This window comes from Mobula hypostoma, chromosome X1 (assembly GCF_963921235.1).
Source record: "Mobula hypostoma chromosome X1, sMobHyp1.1, whole genome shotgun sequence".
NCBI classification, from domain to species: Eukaryota; Metazoa; Chordata; class Chondrichthyes; order Myliobatiformes; family Myliobatidae; genus Mobula; species Mobula hypostoma.
In genome coordinates this window covers 31,701,886-31,724,754 of record NC_086128.1, presented here as the reverse complement: position 1 = coordinate 31,724,754, position 22,869 = coordinate 31,701,886, and the positions used below count along the sequence as shown (strand labels likewise).

At 42.0% G+C, this 22,869-nt stretch overlaps 1 protein-coding gene across 2 annotated transcripts in view; it reads right to left on the bottom strand.

The window, feature by feature from the left end:
- The window catches only part of LOC134340112 (gap junction delta-3 protein-like), a 95,246-nt gene extending 81,385 nt beyond the window's left edge, over positions 1–13,861 (bottom strand). For both annotated transcript variants that reach the window (XM_063036974.1, XM_063036975.1), the window contains exon 1: positions 13,473–13,861. The gene's annotated coding sequence lies outside the window, so the exon portion shown is untranslated. The remainder of the gene's footprint in view (positions 1–13,472) is intronic.
- Positions 13,862–22,869: the final 9,008 nt, after the last annotated feature.

Below are 22,869 nucleotides of genomic sequence, written 5' to 3'. Positions count from 1 at the left end.
CCAGTCCCTTTGGCCTACAATGTTGTGTCAATCTTTTAACCTACTCCAAGATCAATTTAACCCTTCCCTCCCTCATAGCCCTCCATTTTTCTTTCATCCATGTGGCTATCTAAGAGCCTCTTAAATGTCCCTAATGTATCTGCCTCTACCACCATCTCTGGCAGCGTGTTCCACACACCAAACACTCCCTGTGTAAAAAGTCTACCTGACATTCCACCCCCCCCATCCCCTATACTTACCCATCAACTTAAAATTATACCCTTTTGTATTAGTCATTTCTGCCCTGGGAAAAAGGTGCTGGTTGTCCATTCTATCTATACCTCTTATCATCTTATACTATATACCTCCATCAAATCACTTCTTATCCTCTTTCGCATCAAAGAGAAAAGCCCCAGCTCACTCAACTTTTCCTCATAAGGCATGCCCCATCCAGGCAACATCCTCCTTCGCATCCCTCTAAAGCTTCCACATCCTTCCTATACTGAGGTGACCACAACTGAACACAATACACAAAATGAAATCTAATCAGGGTTTTATAGAGCTACAACATTAGCTTGTGGCTCTTGAACTCAACCTCCCGACTAATAAAGGCCAACACACCACACACCTTCATAACCACGCTATCAACTTACGCTGCAACTTTACGGGTTATATATAGATGTGAACCCCAAGATCCGTCTGTTCCTCCGCACTGCTAAGAATCCTGTCATTGACCCTGTACCCCGCCTTCAAGTTTGACCTTCAATTATTGGCATTAATATTTAAATAACATAGGTCAACCAAGGATAACTTCTAGTTAAACCAGGGAGTTTAATTCAACCAGATTTCTCTGCAAGATGCAATAATATTATCACAAACCAATCCCATATGGCAGAAGATGCCCGCCCTGCTGGCAAATCAGCTCTCATTTATATATATATATGTATATATGGACTGTATATAGATTGTGTTCATAACCTGCAGAGGACACATATATATAATCTGTATATATTATAATCTCTCAGTATTCCCATCAGGATCATACGTGTTTGATATCAAAAGATTTTACCCAAGATCCTGTTCTCATCTAAACTTTATTCTTCCAGCTGGCCCAATAAAAACAACTACAACTGACAGATCATAAACAACAAGAGGTTCTGCAGATGCTGCCAATCTTGTGCAACACACACACAGTGCTGGATGCTGCCTGACTTGCTGACTTCCTCCAGCACATTGCCCATCAATGACAGATCCGCCAGTGCTACCGCCTCTTTGGTTGGCACCTCTGCCCCTTTGCTGCACACATACAAGACAAAATCTAAATCACTAGGAAGGAATATACACTCACCCCATTCATAATATTTGAGAATCTTTTCAAAGCAATCTAACTACAGACACAGTGCACTTAGCCAATGTGATTTCCCCCAAGTGGGTTATGTTATGTTTTTCTGACTGCTGTACACTGCAATTGTAAACACTACAATTAACTCTCCACTCAGACAACTCAAGATAAGAATCTTCAGATAGGGCTCCAAAATGCATAAGCAACATCCACATTTATTCATGGTTCTGAAATATAGATAGCAAGATGGGTTTAATGAGACAAATAGATTGGTCAGTCATCTCTCCCCCACTGGGCTGGCCAGTACCATGGGCACCTCAGGTTGTGCTCTAAGACTGAGCCTGCTACATACACACGATCAAACCACTATCACCTTGGAAGACCCATACAAGGATGACGTTGAATAGGTTTCTGCAACATGTTGAGTCTGGGATGTTGGACTATTGGGTAAAATTTGGAGAAGGGAGGAAAAAATTATTGGAAAAAAGACTAAAGAGGTGTGTATTTCAGTTAATAAGTTACTTTGCATAACAAAGTTCCAGCATTCTGCTGACAATCATAAGTCCACTGGCTTCATTCTTGTGGTCTACTCTTATTCAGTAAACAGTGTAAATTACAGCCTAGCAATACAAAGGTAGTGTTGGTCTCTGGTTATGAATCAAAGTCCATCTTACAATGCAAGTCAGCAACCTACACATTACATTTGTCCAACTTTCCATCAAATGGATCAATTTATGCTCCATAACTAATGAAATATGTGAATGCAAATTAAAGGCAGGCCAAGGTCATTAGGTCCCACTACTCCATTCCACAAAACAGTGACTAGTCTGATTGTAACCTTACTTCCAGTAATCTTTTACCCTCATCCTTGTCAAGAATCTATCTTGCCTTAAAAATATTCATAGACTCTACTCCAATGACCTTTGAAATAAGTTCTAGACACCCTCAGAGAATAAACTTCACCTCATCGCTACCTTAAGTGGATTACATCAAAAGATTGAACATTAGCTCTAGATTATTCCAAAGAAGGAAACATCTCCTCCACATTCACCCTGACCAGACCCATCAGGGCCTTACACTTCAATCAACTCCAGTCTCTCTCTTCTAAAGTCCAGTATATATAACCCTAATTTGTTAAATCTTTTCTCATAATGCAACCTACCTGTATCGGGTACCAGTATACTAAACCTTCTCGGAACTGCATCCAATTATTATTTATATCCTTTCTTTTAATAAGGAGACCTTTACTGGTCATGCTACTCCAGATGTGGTCTCACTAAAGCCTCACGTAATTGAGTTTAACTTCTGTACTTTTGTGATCATTTCCCTGAGTAATATACAATCACATCAATTACATTATTCTTTCCTAATTACTTGTTTTCTTACATAGTAGCCATTTACAAATCATGCACTTGGCATCGATAATGTGTTTCTTCTATTTTTCCCACCAAAATAGACAACTGCCAGAGAAACTTACTCATTCACTTAACCCAACTATCCTTTTGTAGCCTTTTTAGGTCTTCTTCACAACTTTGAGAACTAATTGTAACATACTGTTAAAGATTGGTATTAATCGAGTTAATGTGCAGATTACAAACACAAGAAAATCTGCAGATGCTGGAAATCCAAAGCAACATACACAAAATGCTGGAGGAACTCAGCAGGCCAGGCAGCATCTAAGGAAAAAAGTAAGCATTTGATGTTTCGGGCTGAGACCCTTCATCAGGTCTGGAAAAAAAGATGAGAATGGGCAGATTATCTGTTTTGGTGATGTTGTTTGAAAATAACTAATAATCAGGACATTGCTTAAAAACTTCCTTACTCTTTGAAAAGCACTTCCTTCATTTGGTTCCTTGAGTCTCATCAATACAGCATAACTTTGACACCTCACTACTGCTTGGGGTGTTGAATTACGTGTCGAGTTCTTTAGAGTGTGATTTGAACCAATAAATTTCTGACCTAGAAGCCCTGACTTTAAAATGTTTAACAGGTAATCATATGAAATTAAAACACAAGATCCTAAACATGGCTAAAGAAATCTAGCATGATCCTTTCGACTCTTACCAATTTTTACTGATGCACCATAGAAAGCATTCTGTCTGAATGCATAACAGCTGGGTATGGTCACTGCTCTGCACAAGACCACATGAAACTGCAGAGAGTTGTGGACACAGCTCAGCACATCACAGGAACCAGCCTCCCCTCCGTGGACTCTGTCTACACTTCTCGCTGCCTCAGTAAAACAGCCAGCAGAATCAAAGATCCCACCCACCCTAGACAATCTCTCAAGATTGTTTAATGTCATCTCCTGTACACAAGTGTAAAGAGAATAAAATAATTGTTACTCCAGATCTGATGCAGCACAAAAACACAAAAGATAAAGAACACAATAATAATAAAAACACAATAAATACAATATAAATACATAAGATAGCTGATATACATAGATTCATTGTATGTCTACAAAGTGATGCTAGGCTATACATAAGGTGACTGACGGGAAATAATGAAGTAGCGGAGGAGTTAGTGGGTGAAGGTGTTTATTAGTCTTACTGATCAACTCTCTTCTCTCCTCTTACATAGGGCAAAGGATTAAAAAGCCTGAAAGCACATACTACCAGGCTCAAGGACAGCTTCTATCCCACTGTTATCACACTCCTGAATGGACCTCTTGTATGATAAAATGAATCCTTGGCTGCCCAATCTACCTCATTATTATCTTTCATTTTATCATTTATATCACTGCACTTTTTCAGTAGCTTTTATATTTTATTCTTCATTGTAATATTATATTCTAGCTCAATACATTGTGTTGATCTGCATAAACAGTATGCAAGATCAACTTTTCACTGCATCTTGGTATGTGACAATAATAAACCAATACCAGCTTAATCTGTCGTGTCACACAGATTAGCATTGATATATCACACTTAAAAGCATTGCATATTGGATACAAAAAAAGGAGGTTATGACTTTGGGTAGCCTCCAACCTGATAGCATGAACATCAATTTCTAACTTCTGGTAATTTCACCCCTCACCCCTAACTCTCCTTCCATTCCCCATTCTGGCTCCCCTGTTACCTCTTCTCTTCTCCTCACCTGGTGCTCCCCCTCCTCTTTCACTTTTTCCCATGATCCACTCTCCTCTCCTATCAGATTCCTTACCAGTGGATGTTTGTTACTTGGATTTTCAGAAGGCCATTGATAAGGTCATTCATTGGTGATGCAGCGCGAGATTTAAAAAGATCTCGAGTGCTTTTTGGCTTTTTTCTTGGCTGCGGCAATCAATGCGGGGCTAACAAAAAGAAAGGAGGTGTAAGCAGACTGGTCATTGCTGGAGTGGGCACTGTTAGAATCCAGCTTTGGCAAGAACAGGCTCCAGCAAGCACAGGCGGAGGTTCAAAGTGAGTAAGAAAGTCCCTAGCAAGTTTTTTTTCCTGTTAGTGTGTAGCTAGTGTGCTGAAAATGGATCTGGAGGTAGTGTAATGTCCCTTGTGAGAGATGGTGAGATGTGGGAAATTTAGGAGACTTCCAGTCTCCCTGATAACTATATCTGCATGAAGTGCATCGAGCTGCAGCTCCTTAGAGACCATGTTATGGAACCGGAGCTGCAGCTCGATGACCTTCGGCTCACACAGGAGAATCAGGAGGTGATAGATAGGAGCTGCAGGGAGATGGTCACACCGAAGATGTAAGAGGCAGGTCCCTGAGTGACTGTCAGGAGAGGGAAAGGGAGCAGGCAGCCAGTACAGAGCACCCCTGTAGCTTTTCCTTTCAATAATAAGTACACTGCTTCAGATGCTGTTGGGAGGGGGTGGGGCTACTGAGGGAAACCCAGCGACCAGGTCTCTGGCACCAATATCCTCCGTGGCTCAGAAGGTAAGGTGGGGGGGGGGGTGGGGGAAGAGGACAGCAGTAGTGATAGGGGATTCCATAATTAGAGGAACAGAGAGCAGGTTTTGTGGATGTGAAAGAGACGCCCAGATGGGATGGTACCTCCTAGGCGCCAGGGTCAGGGATGTCTTGGATCAAGTCCGTGGCATGTGAACCAACAGAAGTCGCGGTACATACAGGTACCGACAACATGGCTAGGTAAAGGGAGGAGGTCCTGAAGAGAAAATATAGGGGGTTAGGCAGAAAGCTGAAAAGCAATACGTCCAGGGTAGTAATCTCTGGATTGCTGCCTGTGCCAGAGTAAGAATAGGGTGATTTGGCAGTTAAATGCTGGCTGAGGGATTGGTGCAGGGGGCAGAGTTTCAGATTTCTGTATCATTGGGATCGCTTCTAGGGAAGATACTTTATGATCTGTAAGAAAAGGATGGATTACACCTGAACCCAAGCGGGACCAATATCTTTGCAGGCAGGTTTGCTAGAGCTGCTGGGGAAGATTTTAACTGATTTGGCAGGGGATGAGAATCCAAGTGATAGAGCTGTGGATGGGTTGGTTAGTGTCAACTAGGTGCAGTGTGCAGTGAGACTGTGAGGAAGGATAGACAGATGATAGGGCAAAATTGCAGTCAGTGGAATGAGTTGAAGTGTAACAGGGGGTAAAATCAAAAAGGGTGATGAACACAGGACTGAAGGTGTTATATTTGAATCCACTCAGTAAACGGAATAAGGTAGATGATTTTGTAGCACAGTTACAGATTGGCAGCTATGACGTTGTGGGCACCTCTGAGTCATGGTTGAAAGATGACCATAGTTGGGAGCTTAACATCCAAGGATACACACTGTATCAAAAGGACAGACAGGTAGTCAGAGGGAATAAGGTAGTTCTGTTGGTAAAAAAAAATCAAATCAAATCCTTACAAAGAGGGGATATAGGATCGGCAGGTATAGAATCCTTGTGGGTAGAGTTAAGAAAGTGCAAGGGTAAAAAGACCCTGATGAGAGTTACATATAGGACCCCAAACAGTAGCCAAGATGTGGGATACAAATTAAAACAGGAGATAGAAAGGACATGTAAAAAGGGCAGAATGGTGATAATCATGGGGGGTTTCAATATGCAGGTAGATTGGGGAAATAAGGTTGGTGCTGGATCTCAAGGGAGGAAATTTGTAGAATGCCTACAAGATGGTTTTTTAGAACAGTTTGTGGTTGAGACCACTAGGGTGTTATGTAATGACTCAGATTTGATTAGGAAGCTTAAAGTAAAGAAACCTGAGAATTGACCCTGCAGTTTGAAAGGGAGAAGATAAAGTCTTATGTATCAGTATTACAGTGGAGCAAAGGGAATTACAGAGGCACGAGAGAGGTGCTGGCCGAAACTGATTGAAAGGGGACACTAGCAGAGATGATGGCAGAACAGCAGTGGCTGGAGTTTCTGGGAGCAATTCAGAAGGCACAGAATAGATACATCCTAAAGAAGTAGTAGTATTCTAAAGGAAGGATGAGGCAATATGGATGACAATGGAAGTCAAAAACAGTGTAAGAGCAAAAGAGTGGGCATATAATATAGAAAAAACAGGGGAATATAGAGGATTGGGAAGCTTTTAAAAACTAACAGAAGGCAACTAAAAGGTCATAAATAGAGAAAAGATTAAATATGAAGGTAAGTTAGCCAAATAATACAAAAGAGGACACAAAATGTTTTTCGCATATATAAGGAGTAAAAGAGAAACAACAGTGGGTATCAGACCACTGGAAAATGATGCTGAAGTAGTAATGGGAAACAAGGAAATGGTGGAAAAACCTAATAAGTATTTTGCGTCAGTCTTCACTGTGGAAAACACTAGCAATATGCCAGAAATGCCAGTATCAGGGGGCTGAAGTGAGTGTTGTTGCTATTACTAAGGAGAAGGTGCTTGGGAAGGTGAACAGTCTGAAGATAGATAAGTCGCCTGGACCAGATGGACTACATCCCAGAGTTCTGTACAAGGTAGCTGAAGAGCCTTAAAAGAACGTTACTAATGCCTCCACAATTTCTGCCCCTTACATTTCTTTGTCCTCCATTACGACCTCTCTTACATCATCTTCCAGTGTGGTCTGATATCCACTCTCACTTCCTTTTTACTCTTTATATATCAGAAAAAAAGCATGTGGTTACCTCTTTTATATTACAGTATTGGCTAACTTACTTTCATCTCATCTCTTCCTTTGGCTTTTTTAGTTGCCTTTTGTTGGTTTTTAAGTGCTTCCCAATCTTTCCCACTAATTTTTGCTATATTATATGCCCTCTCTTTTGCTTTTATGCTGTCTTTGACTCCCCTTGTCAGCCATGGTTGTGTCATCCTCCCTTTAGAATACTTTTTCATCTATCTATCCTGCAGCTTCTGAATTGTAGGTGGGTTGGACAGGTCAAGCTTGCATCAGCTGGACTTTAAAAGAGTAAGATGTGGTTGACTGAAAGAGCTAAGGTTGAATGTAAAGAGGCTTGTTCTTGTGAGAGAACTTAGAACTAAGTGGTTTGACAGGGAGGGGTGTTGAATGGAGGGAGGATCACTCAATAAAAATAAGAGGTTGTCCATTTAAAACAGATGAGGTGATTATTTTCCCCCTTAGAAGGTTATAGCTCTTTGGAATTCTCTTCCTCAAAGGGGATTGGAAGCTGGATCTTTGAATAGCTTTGAGGTGAAGACAGATTCTTGACAGGCAAGGCAGCAAAAGGTTTCTGGGCAAGGCAGGGATGTAATGTTGAGATTACATTCAAGTTAGCCACAATCTGATTGAAACCAAGGAACTGGTTAGCCCTGTCCTGCTTCTGGGGCACATGTCTGTATGGAAGTATCAAAGGAGTTCTGGACACATTTATTTCACTTAAGTACTTAAAGAGCCTGAGGAAGAATGGGTTGACAAGTCCAAAAGTCCAAACTTTCCACTGACAACATATAAATTTTAAACCCACTCTTCTCTGTTCTATATACTAAATAGGTTCAGAGAAAATTCTGTTAAAATATCCTCTTCCTACTCCCCTTCATTACAGGAATAGAGTCATAGAGTGCAGAAACAGGCCCTTTGCTCCATCCAGTTCATGCTGAACTGTTATTCTGCCTGGACCCATCAACTTGCACGTGGACCTTAGCTCTGCATACTCCCATCCATGTACCTATCCAAATTTCTCTTAAGTGGATGTGGGTTGCAATCGAACCCACATCCACTACTTCTGCAGGCAGCTCGGTAACAACAAAAACAAAGAACTACGAAAAAAAGTCTTCCTCGTAAAACAGGCAGCATTGTCTTATTATCTCATTTCATCAAACTTCAGCCAGCAATCTTTTGTATTTACTTTCAAAGTCTACAAAATGATCATCAAAGCAATAACTCCATTAACTTCACCTAGCAGAAATCAATGACTGATCTGGATTAGTGAACGCGTCAAATTTATGAGGTCTTGAAGGCCTCCGTCAGTCAGAGTTGACCATGGATGCTGCATCTTTTTTGTCTACATATGCAAGCCTGGGCAGTACGATATGGAGAGCAAGTCATTGCCCATGTAGCAGGCTCCCCATCTCCACGCAACTGGTGAACCCAAAGGAACAGCAGAGACCGATACAGTTTGGTACCAGCAGTGTCGCAGGAGTTGCCAGTCAGCACTGACTCAATGTCGGACTGCCTTAGGGACTCCAGCTCCGGATTTTTCCCTCAGGGTTTACTCCTGAAGCCTTCTCCGTGAGTGGGTACAGCTGCAAGTCAGCGGAGGTTTGAGATCAGAGTTTTCCTTCTCCTTAGGTGAGTTGCCAACCACGGCTAATGAGCCCCATCTGCCCAAAATGACTGGTTTTAAGGCACCAGTAACCCACCTCTGCCCCTTGTCCTGTCAGTAGAAACTGTTCTGCTGGGCTTAGTAACTAAGTCACACATGAAGGCTAGGAGCTGGACTTGGTTGTCAGAGGCTATTTGAGGCATATGCCATTGGGAGCATTTAATAGTGACAGCTTATCCCCATTACCACCCCTGGCTATAATAACCTTAAGGTCTTATCATTTAGTAATACTATTGGTCTTATGATTTATAGTACTACACCCAGTGGCTACTTTATCACACCTGATCATTAATGCAAATACCTAATTAGCCAATCATGTGACAGCAACTCAATGCATAAAAGCATGCAGACATGGTCAATAGATTCAGTTGTTGTTCAGACTAAACATCAGAATGGGGAAGAAATATGATCTAAGTGACTTTGTGGAACAATTGTTGGTGCCAGACAGGATGGTTTGAGTATCTCAGAAAGTGCTGATTTTCATGCAATATAGTTTCTAGAGTTTACAGAGAATACTGCAGGGGAAAAAAAAAAAATCGAGTGAGTGGCTATTCTGAGGGCAAAAACACCTTGTTAATGAAAGAGTCAGAGGAGAATGGCCAGACTGATTCGAACCGTCAGGAAGGCAACAGTAACTCAAATAACCACACATTACGACAGTGGTGTGCAAAAGAGTATTTCTGAATGCACAACACTTTGAACTCGAAGAGGATGGGCTACGACAGCAAAAGACCATAAACATACTATTACTTATTAATAAAGTGGCCACTGAGTATATGTTTCATAGTATTACTATTAAGGTGTATCACACAATGATAATAAGATCAAAATTTCCAGATTCATCTTAATACTTGATATAATTATAGCTGATTTTATCTGGGCAGTACTTGTAGGGATGATAACTGAACTCATTGTTACTGGATTAATGAAACAGAAAAGCCAAATTCAGGTGGGTATCTTGACTATTGTGGTATCAGTTTATAATTGTGATATGCACTGAGATACAGTGAAAAACCTAGTTTTGCAAGCATCCAAAACACACGTACCTGGAGGTAGTACAAGGGAAAAGCAATATCAGATTGCAGAATAGTGATACAGTTACAGAGGAATTACAGTGCAGGCAGACGATAATATGCAAGGGCTGAGTAGGTAGATTGTGAGCGCAGGAGTTCATCCTTAATATGCAACACGTCTATTCAAGAGTGTTATAAAAGTAGGACAGAAACTGTCCTTGAGCCTGATGGCATGGGATGCTTGTTAATTCAACAAGAAACAGTAGAGTTTCTGTGATATACACAGTCTAAAGACATACCAGTTGGTTGATTAATCTGTGATTGTAAACTGTCCTGTGATTAGGCTCGGGTTACATAGGTAAGGTTGCTGAGTGGTGTCGCTCGTTGGGCCGGCAGGGCCTGTCCCATCCTGTTGCTCCCAAGAAATGAAAATGGTTGTGTTAATATAGAGAGCATACAAAAGAATTCTGGAGATGACACAAATACTAGTAGTGAAGAGGAAAGCTTTAGACTGCAGGCAGACATGGATCACCTGGCCATTTGAGAAGAGAAGTGGCAAGTAGAATGCAATCCAGAGAAAGCCGAGGTACTGCATTTGGTGATGTGCAACAAGGCAAGACAATATTCAATAAACTGGAGCATATATATAGGCATGGAATAACAGATGGACCTTGAAATGCATGTTCATAGGTTCTTTTAAAAAAGCAGAACTGGCTAGTAAGTGGTTGAAAAGCTATATGGACAATTTTATTTTATTAGAGGTCCAAAATGCAAGAGCAGAGATATTATGCCAGAACTACATACAGCCCATGTTAGTTCACAGCTCAAGTATGGAAGACCTTATTTTACAAACCTTTTTTGATAGATTTCAGTTCTGCATAGAGTTATAAGGTACTACAGCACAGAAACACACCCTTCACCCCATGACTATAACCACGTGCATGTCCTTTATCTACAGTGTCATAGAACATACAGTATAGTATAGGTCCTTTGGCCCACAATGTGCCGATCTTTTGGTATACTCCAAGATCAATCTAACCCTTCCCTCCTGTGTAGCCCTCTATTTTTCTATCACCTATGTGCCTATCTAAGAGCTTCTTAAATCGTTCTGATGTATTAGCAGGGTGTTCCACACATTCACCACTCTATAAATCATCTACCAGTAATGCTCACTCATTTTTCTTTGTCATTTTCTGTGAAGGTGAGCTATTTGTGGTGCCGCACTCCATATTTTGGCTACACTCCCCTGAAGAAACATCACCTTGATTACTGTGCGAAAGGGAAGCTGATCTCTACCTTGTCGAGGCCAGGCGGCAATTCTCATATCTATCCCTTGAAGAGGACCCCACTCTGGTCCGTCAGAAAACCGTCCAAGCCTTCCCTGGTAATGCTCCCCAACTCTTCTTCCACTACATTGACAATTGCATTCATTGGCACTGCTTCATGCACCTATGCTGATCTCGTCAATTTTGTCAACTTTCCCTCCAACTTCCACCCTGCCCTTAAATTCACTTGGTCATTTCTGACACCTCCCTCCCCTTTCTCACTCTTTCTGTCTCCATCTCTGGAGATAAGCTGTTTACCAACATCTTTTATAAGCCTAGCTATTCCTACTGCTATCTTGACTACACCTCTTCACACCCTGTCTCCTGTAAAAATGCTATTCCCTTTTCTCAGTTCCCAGAACATCAGAGATGACCTCCTTCTTCAAGGAACTGGATTTCCTTTCCTTCACCATTGATGTTATCCTCACCCACATCTCCTACATTTCCTGAACATCCACACTCACCCCATCTTCCCGCCACCTTAACAGTGACAAAATTCCTCTTATCCTTACCGAGCACCTCATGAGCCTCCTCATCCAATGCATCATTCTCTGACCATTCCCATTCTGACATATTTGGCCATGGTGACCACTTATGCAACAATGAGGCCAGCCTCAGGGTGGGGGAGCAATACCTTATATTCCATTTAGGTAGCCTCCAACCTGGTGGGTTGAGTATCAATTTCTCCTTCCGGTAAAAAAAAATCCCTACCCGTCCCCTCTTCTTCTATTCCCCACTCTGGCCTCTTACCTCTTCTCACCTCTCCCTGAGCCCCCTTCTCTTTCCCTTTCTCCTATGGTGCACTCTCCTCTCCCTTCAGATTCCTTCTCCAACCCTTTACCTTCCCTACCCACCTGACTTTACCTATCCTCCCCCACTCCACTCTTGTTTATTTTGGTGTCCTCTTCCTTCCTTTCCAATCCTGAAGGGTCTCATCCCGAAATGTCAACCGTTTATTCATTTCCATAGATGCTGCCTGACCTGCTGAGTTCCTCCAGCATTTTGTGGGTGTTACTAAAGAAAATTGTGAGAGCGATAGACTCAGGAAACTCTTACACTACCGCCTGTTCCTTCTGTCCCTTGTTCCCGTACACCATTAGTGCATGGTGTGACTACCTTTCTAGAGCTCACCTAGAAAAGCTTGTGAATTATGGCTCACAAACTAGGAAGATAGGAAGTTTTGTACCAGGCGCCCTACACCAATGACTATATTCTCTTTCTGTGTCTTTCCCTGTGAAGATAATCAGAGATAATTTTAGTTTCTTATGATATCCATTGACAGTTACTGGAAAATGCACTTTGTTCGGCATTATTGCGATGCGCGCATTCCCTTTCGCCAACACACCCTCTGTCAATGAATCAGTCTATTAACATAAGCAAAAACACAGATCGACTATTTTGGAGACTAAGATGATGCTCAACATCTGGAAGAGGAACTAAAAACTATTTCAGTTTTCGTTAATTTGGGATCATACATCGGCGCCTCAGTTTATCATCTTTACGCAATCAAAGCCAATTTTACCCCAATAGTGGCGCGCAAAAATGCATGCATTGAGACCCATCCAGTACATTATCAGGTAGCGTATTCACTTTAAGAGGTGTGCATGGGTTGCTAAGGGCTCTCAAAACCATCCGTTTCATCATTACCAACATACTTGTTGCTAAGGTTTGAAGAAAACTTGCGATTTTTGATAGCTACATTGATACCGTCCATGTTCAAAAAGGATTTTATTTCGACATTTCCCGCCGGCAGGTAGTCCGCTGAAAAGTTTTCACTCTAACCTTGTGCTTCAGTTCCTTCTGTTTAATCCAACCTAAACGGTTCCCTATTTGTTTCACTAGCAGCTGCAGACATTGGAAAGCAAACCTCTCATTAGACCCAGCAAAGAAATGTGCCTCGTTACAAATTTAAATTTCGTAGGCGGACTCTCCAAGTGAACATCTGGTAAATCGGACTAAATTGTAACATAAAAGTCCGTGCCTTCTCAATAATTAATATATACACCGAAATGCTAACAAAAAACACAACGGAAGGTATGGTTAAAGAAAGTGAGCGGGAAACCTAGCTTAAGCTTTGAAGTTAAGGCAAAACTTTCCATTGCAGAACCCACCTTATAAAGTCTCGACACTCCCTCTAGCTGTGTATGGAATCACGGTTCCATTTTCACCTATTCCCCCGCAATTCGGCTGTCCGGGAGGGTAATGAACGATTCTGACGATCGCAAAACGGCAAAATTCGAGGCCTTCAGTCCCTCTTACTTTTCTTGCCTGAGGTTAACAATTCTTTTATAGATGTCAGTGCGAAAAGTCTTCGTTTCAAAAGATTTTCTCTTGCTGAACCTTTAAGAGAGAAACGGCGCTAGATTTTTTTTACGCAATTAATCTTTAAAGAAAAGACACTCGTGGTTTCCTTAACGGGTTTAACAAGTGTTAAACCATACTTTGTCTAGTTTGCAAGCGAGTACGTTCGACAGCGTGAGGCTTTTAAGAAATAATTCCAAGTCCCCTATGCAAGAGCTGTATTACTAAGTCGAATGACGATATCAACAAGCCATGCTTACTTATATGATGCCAGTTTGTCTTGGACTCAGTCACGCTTCCTAATCAGCACTCCAAAAATATTTCAAAGTAAATTGATAAGCAGTCGGCAAGATGAACAGTTTCATTTTTTTCGGGTGTTGGTATCGAAACTCATCCTTACAACAACTTGCAATTACATAGCGCCTTTCCTATTAGTTAGAATGTCAAGGGACTTCTTTCAGGAACAGGTGAACGAGCAAGACTTTAACATCCCAGCAGATAAATGCTGCCTGACCTGTTGAGTTCCGCCATCATTTTATACGTGTTAATCTGGTTTTCCAGCATCTGCAGAATCTTTTATGTTTGTGCAGCGGATAACCAAGTGTGTGATTTAGTCCAGGTTCCGAGAACATTTTAACAATTTCAGAGCTTTAGGGCCTACTTTTTAAGGCTCATGCAACGATGGCAGAGGAGAAATCCAACCTGTGGTTGAGACATTTTTGAGAATTATGATAGAATGGTTACTGCACAGGAAGGCATCTTGGGGACAGTCCACATTACAGCAGTAGTGCTGAATGCCTTAAAGTGTATGCAGATAGATAAGTGTCTGGGACATAGGATAAATCTAAGAACACATTGTGAAGCTGAGGCTTTAAGGTACTGGTCAGACCACACTTGAGTGTTGTGAGCAGTTTTGGGCCCCTTATTTAAAAGATGTACTAGCATTGGAGAGGGTCCAGGAGAGTCACGAGAATGATTCCGGGAATGAATGGATTAACGTCCGAGGGTGTGCTTGCTAGTTTAGAAGAACAAGGAGGGATCTCATTGAAATCCATCAAATATTGAAAGGCCTAGACATAGTTGATCTTTCCTATAGTGGGGGAGTTTAGGACTGCAGGTCACAGCCTCAGAATAGAAGGACATCCATTTACAATAGAGATAAGGAGGAATTTCTTTAGCCAGAGGGTAGTGAACCTGTGGAATTCATTGCCACAGACAGCAGTGCAGGCCAAGTCATGAGGTATATTTAAAGTGGAGGTTGATAGGCTCTCGATTAGTCAGGGCATCAAATGTTATGGGGAGAAGGTACGAGAATTGAGTTGAGTTGATGGAATGGCTTAATTCTCCTCTCATGTCTTATGGCAGAGAAATTACAGGAGGACTGGATGAGATATATGCATCACCAATGGCTGTGGGTGAAGTGCCAGAAGACTGAAAGGTGGTAAATGTTGTGCCTTTATTTAAGGAGGTCTGCAAAGAAAAACTTGGGAACCATAGACCAGTAAGCCTAATCTGTGTGGCAGTTAAGTTACTGGAGGAGTTAAGATATACATGCATTTAGATTAGGTATGTCTCACAACTTTGATCAAGCTTTTGAAGAAATAAATAAGCAGATCAATGAGAGTAGGGTGGTTTAAGTAGTCCTTATGGACTTCAGTAAGGCTTATGATAAGGTTCTACATAGTAGGCTGGGAAATATAGATTGCACAGGATTCAAGGAGAGCTGGTTTATTTGATATACAATTGATAGGAAGCAGAGGGTGATGGTGTTACGTACATTTTTGGACTGGAAGCCTGTCATTAGCGGTGTGGCCTGGGGTGAGGGGGGTCCTGTAATAGGCCCACTGCCATTTGTCATCGATGGTCGATGATTTGGATATGAATGTACAAGGCAAGGTTAGAATGTTTGCAGATGACACTAAAATGGTTGGTGGTTGTGAAAGTAGTTCAGGAGTTAGAGGTAAGTCGGTCGAGGAATGGCAATTGGAGTTTAATTCAGATGTGCAGGGTGTTACATTTTGGGAAGACAAATGAAAGCAGGACTTCTCAGTGAACAGTTGGGCCCCAGGGAGTGACGTAGAACAAAGACCTTGGAGTACAAGCAGATGGTTCCCTGCAAGTCACATCACAGGTATATAGTGTGGCAAAGATGGCTTTTGGCACATTGGCCTTCATCTCTCAGGGCATTGAGTAGAGAAGTTAGGATATTATGTTGCAGTTTTACAAGACATTGGAAAAACTACATTTGGAATACTTGTGTTCAGGTTTGATCTCCCTATAAGATGTTATTAAACTGGAAATAGTGCAGAGATTTAAAAGGAAATTGCCAGGACTGAGTTATAGAGAGAGGTTGAGCAGGCTGGGCCATTATTCGTGGGAACACAGGAGAATGACACTTTATAGAGGTATGTAAAATCATAAACATAGATAGAATGAATGTAGTCTTTACCCATGGATCGAGGAAAATCAAGTTGAGGCCATGGGTTCAAGAGATTAATAGGAACCCAATGGGCAAACCTTTTACTCAGAGGGTCATCTGTAATGAAATGAGGCAGGTACATTAACATTTAAGAGACACTTGATTAAGTACATGGATAGCAAAGGTTTCGAGTGGGGGTTCCCAGCTTTAAAAAAAAATGCCATGGAGCCTTACCATTAACTGAGGGCTCCATGGACACCAGGCTGGGGATCCCTGGTTTAGAGGGAAATACCGTTAGCTGAACACAGGCAAATAGGACCACCTTAGATTGGGCATCTTGGTCGGTATGGGTAAGCTGGGCCAAAGGGTCTGTTTCCATGCTCTATGACTCTACTTGGAGAAAAGTAATATGCATGTTCAAACATGGAGTTTGGAGATATGATAATAACTTAAAACAATCTGTATCACTTAGTAGCTCAGGAAAAGGATTATAGCATAGCAAATGCTCTAAGATCATTGCTTCCTTCTCCACTCAAATCTAATCAATATTTTGAAATAATGGACCGATGTTACAGCCATACATAATTCTACACTTACTAGTGCTTTCATTGCTCTTTTCTAGCAGAGCTCAATGCAAAAGCTGCAGGAGCCAATACAACGAGTACGTGTACAGCTTTTTGTATCCAGAATGCTAAACTTGTCTTGATGTCACGATAGTCCGAGTGAGGAAATTCCTGGGAATAGGCCTGTTTGTTCCTGAAATCCTTTCCATCATCCAGTTAGATCGCCTCTGATTAAAGACATCAATAAGTTACTAATCCTGGTTTTATATCCTTTAATAGTCCCTTAAAGATTTTCAATTTATTCCCAACTTTAACAGCTTTGGGAAGGTGAAGCCCCTAGAAAGCAGTTCCAATTTAAAGATTGCAATCTGTCCTCAATCTAATCATCTTTATTCATTTCCTTAAGTTCTTTATGTTGGGTGTGCTGTATGTTGTGTGAATGAATTTACTAGAGAACATTACTGGTAGATACAAAACAGCTTCTTTATTCGACAAAACAAGGTACAGGAGGCATCATATGAGATGCTTTCGGCCGAAAGGTCTGCTGGCCCAACGTGGGGCTCAGTATTTTATGTGCCAAACATCAAAGGACAACTCCATATTTACAATGTATGGACAATCTCTCTTAGAAACTACATACAACCTTCACCCCTCCTGATTCACATCAACACCACAGATATCTAAATGAATTTTCATCAGCATTGTCTGGTCTGGGATTCAGGGCTTTCAGGAACCCGTTGTTCAGAGCTGTACTCCAAATTAAATCCATTACATTTTTAGATGTGAAGACTGGTAACCAAAGTTAATACAAAACCTAAACCTAAACCCAAAGATCACTAACAGTCCCTCCTCTTGGACCTCCTGGGCAAAAATTAATTTGTACCTGGAAAGGCTAATCTAAAGGAAGATCTTTTAAAAAAGGAGGGAGAGAGAAACTGGGGAATTATAGACCGGTTAGCCTGACATCAGTGGTGGGGAAAATGCTAGAGTCAGTTATGAAAGATGTGATAACAGCACATTTGGAAAGCGGTGAAATCATCGGACAAAGTCAGCATGGATTTGTGAAAGGAAAATCATGTCTGACGAATCTCATAGAATTTTTTGAGGATGTAACTAGTAGAGTGGATAGGGGAGAACCAGTGGATATGGTATATTTGGATTTTCAAAAGGCTTTTGACACGGTCCCACACAGGAGATTAGTGTGCAAACTTAAAGCACACGGTATTGGGGGTAAGGTATTGGTGTGGGTGGAGAATTGGTTGGCAGACAGGAAGCAAAGAGTGGGAATAAACGGGACCTTTTCAGAATGGCAGGCAGTGACTAGTTGGGTACCGCAAGGCTCAGTGTTGGGACCCCAGTTGTTTACAATATATATTAATGACTTAGACGAGGGAATTAAATACAGCATCTCCAAGTTTGCGGATGACACGAAGCTGGGCGGCAGTGTTAGCTGTGAGGAGGATGCTAAGAGGATGCAGGGTGACTTGGATAGGTTAGGTGAGTGGGCAAATTCATGGCAAATGCAATTTAATGTGGATAAATGTGAGGTTATTCACTTTGGTGGCAAAAACAGGAAAACAGATTATTATCTGAATGGTGGCCGATTAGGAAAAGGGGAGGTGCAATGAGACCTGGGTGTCATTATACACCAGTCATTGAAAGTGGGTATGCAGGTACAGCAGGCGGTGAAAAAGGCGAATGGTATGCTGGCATTCATAGCAAGAGGATTCGAGTACAGGAGCAGGGAGGTACTACTGCAGTTGTACAAGGCCTTGGTGAGACCACACCTGGAGTATTGTGTGCAGTTTTGGTCCCCTAATCTGAAGAAAGACATTCTTGCCATAGAGGGAGTACAAAGAAGGTTCACCAGATTGATTCCTGGGATGGCAGGACTTTCATATGATGAAAGACTGGATCGGCTAGGCTTATACTCGTTGGAATTTAGAAGATTGAGGGGGGATCTTATTGAAACGTATAAAATCCTAAAGGAATTGGACAGGCTAGATACAGGAAGATTGTTCCCGATGTTGGGGAAGTCCAGAACGAGGAGTCACAGTTTAAGGATAAAGGGGAAGCCTTTTAGGACCGAGATGAGGAAAAACTTCTTCACACAGAGAGTGGTGAATCTGTGGAATTCTCTGCCACAGGAAACAGTTGAGGCCAGTTCATTGGCTATATTTAAGAGGGAGTTAGATATGGCCCATGTGGTTAAAGGGATCAGGGGGTATGGAGAGAAGGCAGGTACAGGGTTCTGAGTTGGATGATCAGCCATGATCATACTGAATAGCGGGGCAGGCTTGAAGGGCCGAATGGCCTACTCCTGCACCTATTTTCTATTTTTCTGTGTTTCTATCTATTCAAATAGGGCAGAAGAAAAGGCCCTATTATTTCATGTGACTCTACATCTACCCTATAATCCCTAATCGCTACCTGCAAAATGCTGAGCAATTGATTGTTCCTGAAATTTGAATAGGTCTTTAGAAATGCAGCTTCGTTTGTATACATGTTGGCTCTTCCCCTGCTGGCCAGTTGCAGCTTAATCATATTCCTCATCTTCACTCCTTCATTCTCTGGTAGCTAAAACTCTCTTTCCAGGGGCATCAGCAAGGTTAAGTGCATCAGGCTCACAGGCCCTCTCATCGATGTACTGGAAGGGGTTGGGGTGGTCTCTATTTGAATGAGCAAATAGAGGCATATAAGGTAGCAAAAGTGAATGGGAAGTTGGATGATTGGGAAGCTTTTAAAATCTAACAAAAGGCAACTAAAAACCTATGAAGGGAAAAGATGAAAAACAAGCCAATAATATAAAGCAGGATACCATAGAAACTACAGCACAGAAACAGGCCTTTTGGCCCTTCTTGGCTGCGCCGAACCATTTTCTGCCTAGTCCCACTGACCTGCACACGGACCATATCCCTCCATACACCTCCCATCCATGTATCTGTCCAATTTATTCTTAAATGTTAAAAAAGAACCCGCATTTACCACCTCGTCTGGCAGCTCATTCCATACTCCCACCACTCTCTGTGTGAAGAAGCCCCCCTGATGTTCCCTTTAAACTTTTCCCCCCTCACCCTAAACCCATGTCCTCTGGTTTTTTTCTCCCCTTGCCTCAGTGGAAAAAGCCTGCTTGCATTCACTCTATCTATACCCATCATAATTTTATATACCTCTATCAAATCTCCCTTCATTCTTCTACGCTCCAGGGAATAAAGTCCCAACCTATTCAACCTTTCTCTGTAACTGAGTTTCTCAAGTCCCGGCAACATCCTTGTAATCCTTCTCTGCACTCTTTCAACCTTATTTATATCCTTCCTGTAATTTGGTGGCCAAAACTGAACACAATACTCCAGATTCGGCCTCACCATTGCCTTATACAACCTCATCATAACATTCCAGCTCTTATACTCAATACTTTGATTAATAAAGGCCAATGTACCAAAAGCTCTCTTTACGACCCTATCTACCTGTGACGCCACTTTTAGGGAATTTTGTATCTGTATTCCCAGATCCCTCTGTTCCACTGCACTCCTCAGTGCCTTACCATTAACCCTGTATGTTCTACGTTGGTTTGTCCTTCCAACGTGCAATACCTCACACTTTTCAGTATTAAACTCCATCTGCTATTTTTTAGCCCATTTTTCCAGCTGGTCCAAGTCCCTCTGCAGGCTCTGAAAACCTTCCTCACTGTCTACTACACCTCCAATCTTTGTATCATCAGCAAACTTGCTGATCCAATTTGCCACATTATCATCCAGATCATTGATACAGATGACAAATAACAATGGACCCAGCACTGATCCCTGTGGCACACCACTCATCACAGGCCTCCACTCAGAGAAGCAATTCTCTACCACCACTCTCTGGCTTCTTCCATCGAGCCAATGTCTAATCCAATTTACCACCTCTCCATGTATACCTAGCGACTGAATTTTCCTAACTAACCTCCCATGCGGGACCTTGTCAAAGGCCTTACTGAAGTCCATGTAGACAATATCCACTGCCTTCCCTTCATCCACTTTCCTGGTAACCTCCTCGAAAAACTCCAACAGATTGGTCAAACATGACCTACCACGCACAAAGCCATGTTGACTCTCCCTAATAAGTCCCAGTCTATCCAAATGCTTGTAGATTCTGTCTCTTAATACTCCCTCCAATAACTTACCTACTAGCGACGTTAAATTTACTGGCCTATAATTTCCCGGATTACTTTTCGATCCTTTTTTAAACAACGGAACAACATGAGCCACTCTCCAATCCTCCGGCACCTCACCTGTAGACAGCGACATTTTAAATATTTCAGCCAGGGCCCCTGCAATTTCAACACTAGTCTCCTTCAAGGTCCGAGGGAACACCCTGTCAGGTCCCGGGGATTTATCCACTTTAATTTTCCTCAAGACAGCAAGGACCTCCTCCTTTTCGATCTGTACAGTTTCCATGATCTCACTACTTGTTTCCCTTAATTCCATAGACTTCATGCCATTTTCCTTAGTAAACACAGACGCAAAAAACCTATTTAAGATCTCCCCCATTTCCTTTGGTTCCGCATATAGCCGACCACTCTGATCTTCAAGAGGACCAATTTTATCCCTTACAATCCTTTTGCTCTTAATATACCTGTAAAAGCTCTTTGGATTATCCTTCACTTTGACTGCCAAGGCAACCTCATGTCTTCTTTTAGCCCTCCTGATTTCTTTCTTAAGTATTTTCTTGCACTAAAAGTTTTTTCAGTTATATAAAGAGCAAAAGGGAGGTGAGAGTTGATATTGGACCACTGGAAAATGATGTTGGTGAGGTAGTAATGGGGGACAAAGAAATGGCAGATGAACTTAATGGGTACTTTGCATCGGTCTTCACTGTGGAAGACACTAGCAGTGTGCCAGAGGCCCGTGAGTGTCAGGGAGCAGGAGTGAGTACCATTGCTATTACAAAGGAAAAAGTGCTAGGCAAACTCAAAGGTCTTAAGGCAGATAAGTAACCTGGACCAGATGGACTACATCCCAGAGTCCTGAGAGAGATTGCTGAAGAGATAACAGATGCATTGGGCATGATCTTTCAAGAATCACTTGAATCTGGCATGGTCCTGGAGGATTGCAAATATCATTCCATTCTTTAAGAAGGGAGAAAGGCAAAAGAAAGGAAATTATAGGCCAGTTAGCCTAACCTCAGTGGTTGGGGAAGTGTTGGAGTCTATTATTAAGGATGAGGTTTTGGGGTACTTGGAGAATAATTTAAAAAAAGCCAAAGTCAGCATGGTTTCTGTTAAAGGGAAATCATCTGACAAATCTGTTAGAGTTCAAGTGATAAGTAGGGTGGACAAAGAATGGACAAAAAAGTGGCAGATGGAATACGGTTGGGAAAGGTATAATGCATTTTGGTAAAAGGATCAATAGAGTGGACTATTATCTAAATAGGGAGAAGGTTCAAACATCAAGTGCAGAGAGACTTAGGAGTCCTCATGCAAGACTCCCATAAGGTTAATTTACAGTTTGAGTCTGTGATAAAGGCAAATGTAATGTTGGCATTTATTTTGGGGGAATAGAATATAAAAGCAAGGAGATAATGCTGAGGTTTTATAAGTCACTAGTCAGGCTGCACTTGGAGTATTGCCAACAGTTTTGGGCCCCATATCTCTGAAAGGATGAGAGTCCAGAGCAGGTTTACAAGGATGATTCTGGGAATGAAGGGGTTAACATACGAGGAGCATTTGGCAGCTTTGGGCCTATGCTCACTGGGATTTAGAAGAATGTGTGGGGATCTCATTGAAACCTACTGGATGTTGAAAGGACTAGATAGGGTGGATGTGGAGAGGATGTTTCCTATGGTGGGCGTATCCAGAACCAGAGGGCATTGTCTCAGAACTGAGGGGCGACCTTTTAGAACAGAGACAAGGAGGAATTTTTTTAGTCAGAGTAGAGAATCTGTGGAATGCCCTGCAACAGACTGTGGTGGAGGCCAAGTCTGCGGGTATATTTAAGGCAGAAGTTGATAGTTTCCTGATCGGTCAAGGCAGGTACAGTATATGGGGTTGAGTGAGATCTGCCACGATGGAATGACAGAGCAGACTTGGTGGGCTGAATGGTCTAATTCTGCTCCTATTTCTTGTGGTCTGCAAGGACCTCTCCCTGGTGGCACCCCCATCTGAACTGTCCAGTTGATCACTGGCCTGACTGCTGAAAAGGCCCAGCTCATTTGTATTCACTTCCCATTCAGGCTGGGGGTGAC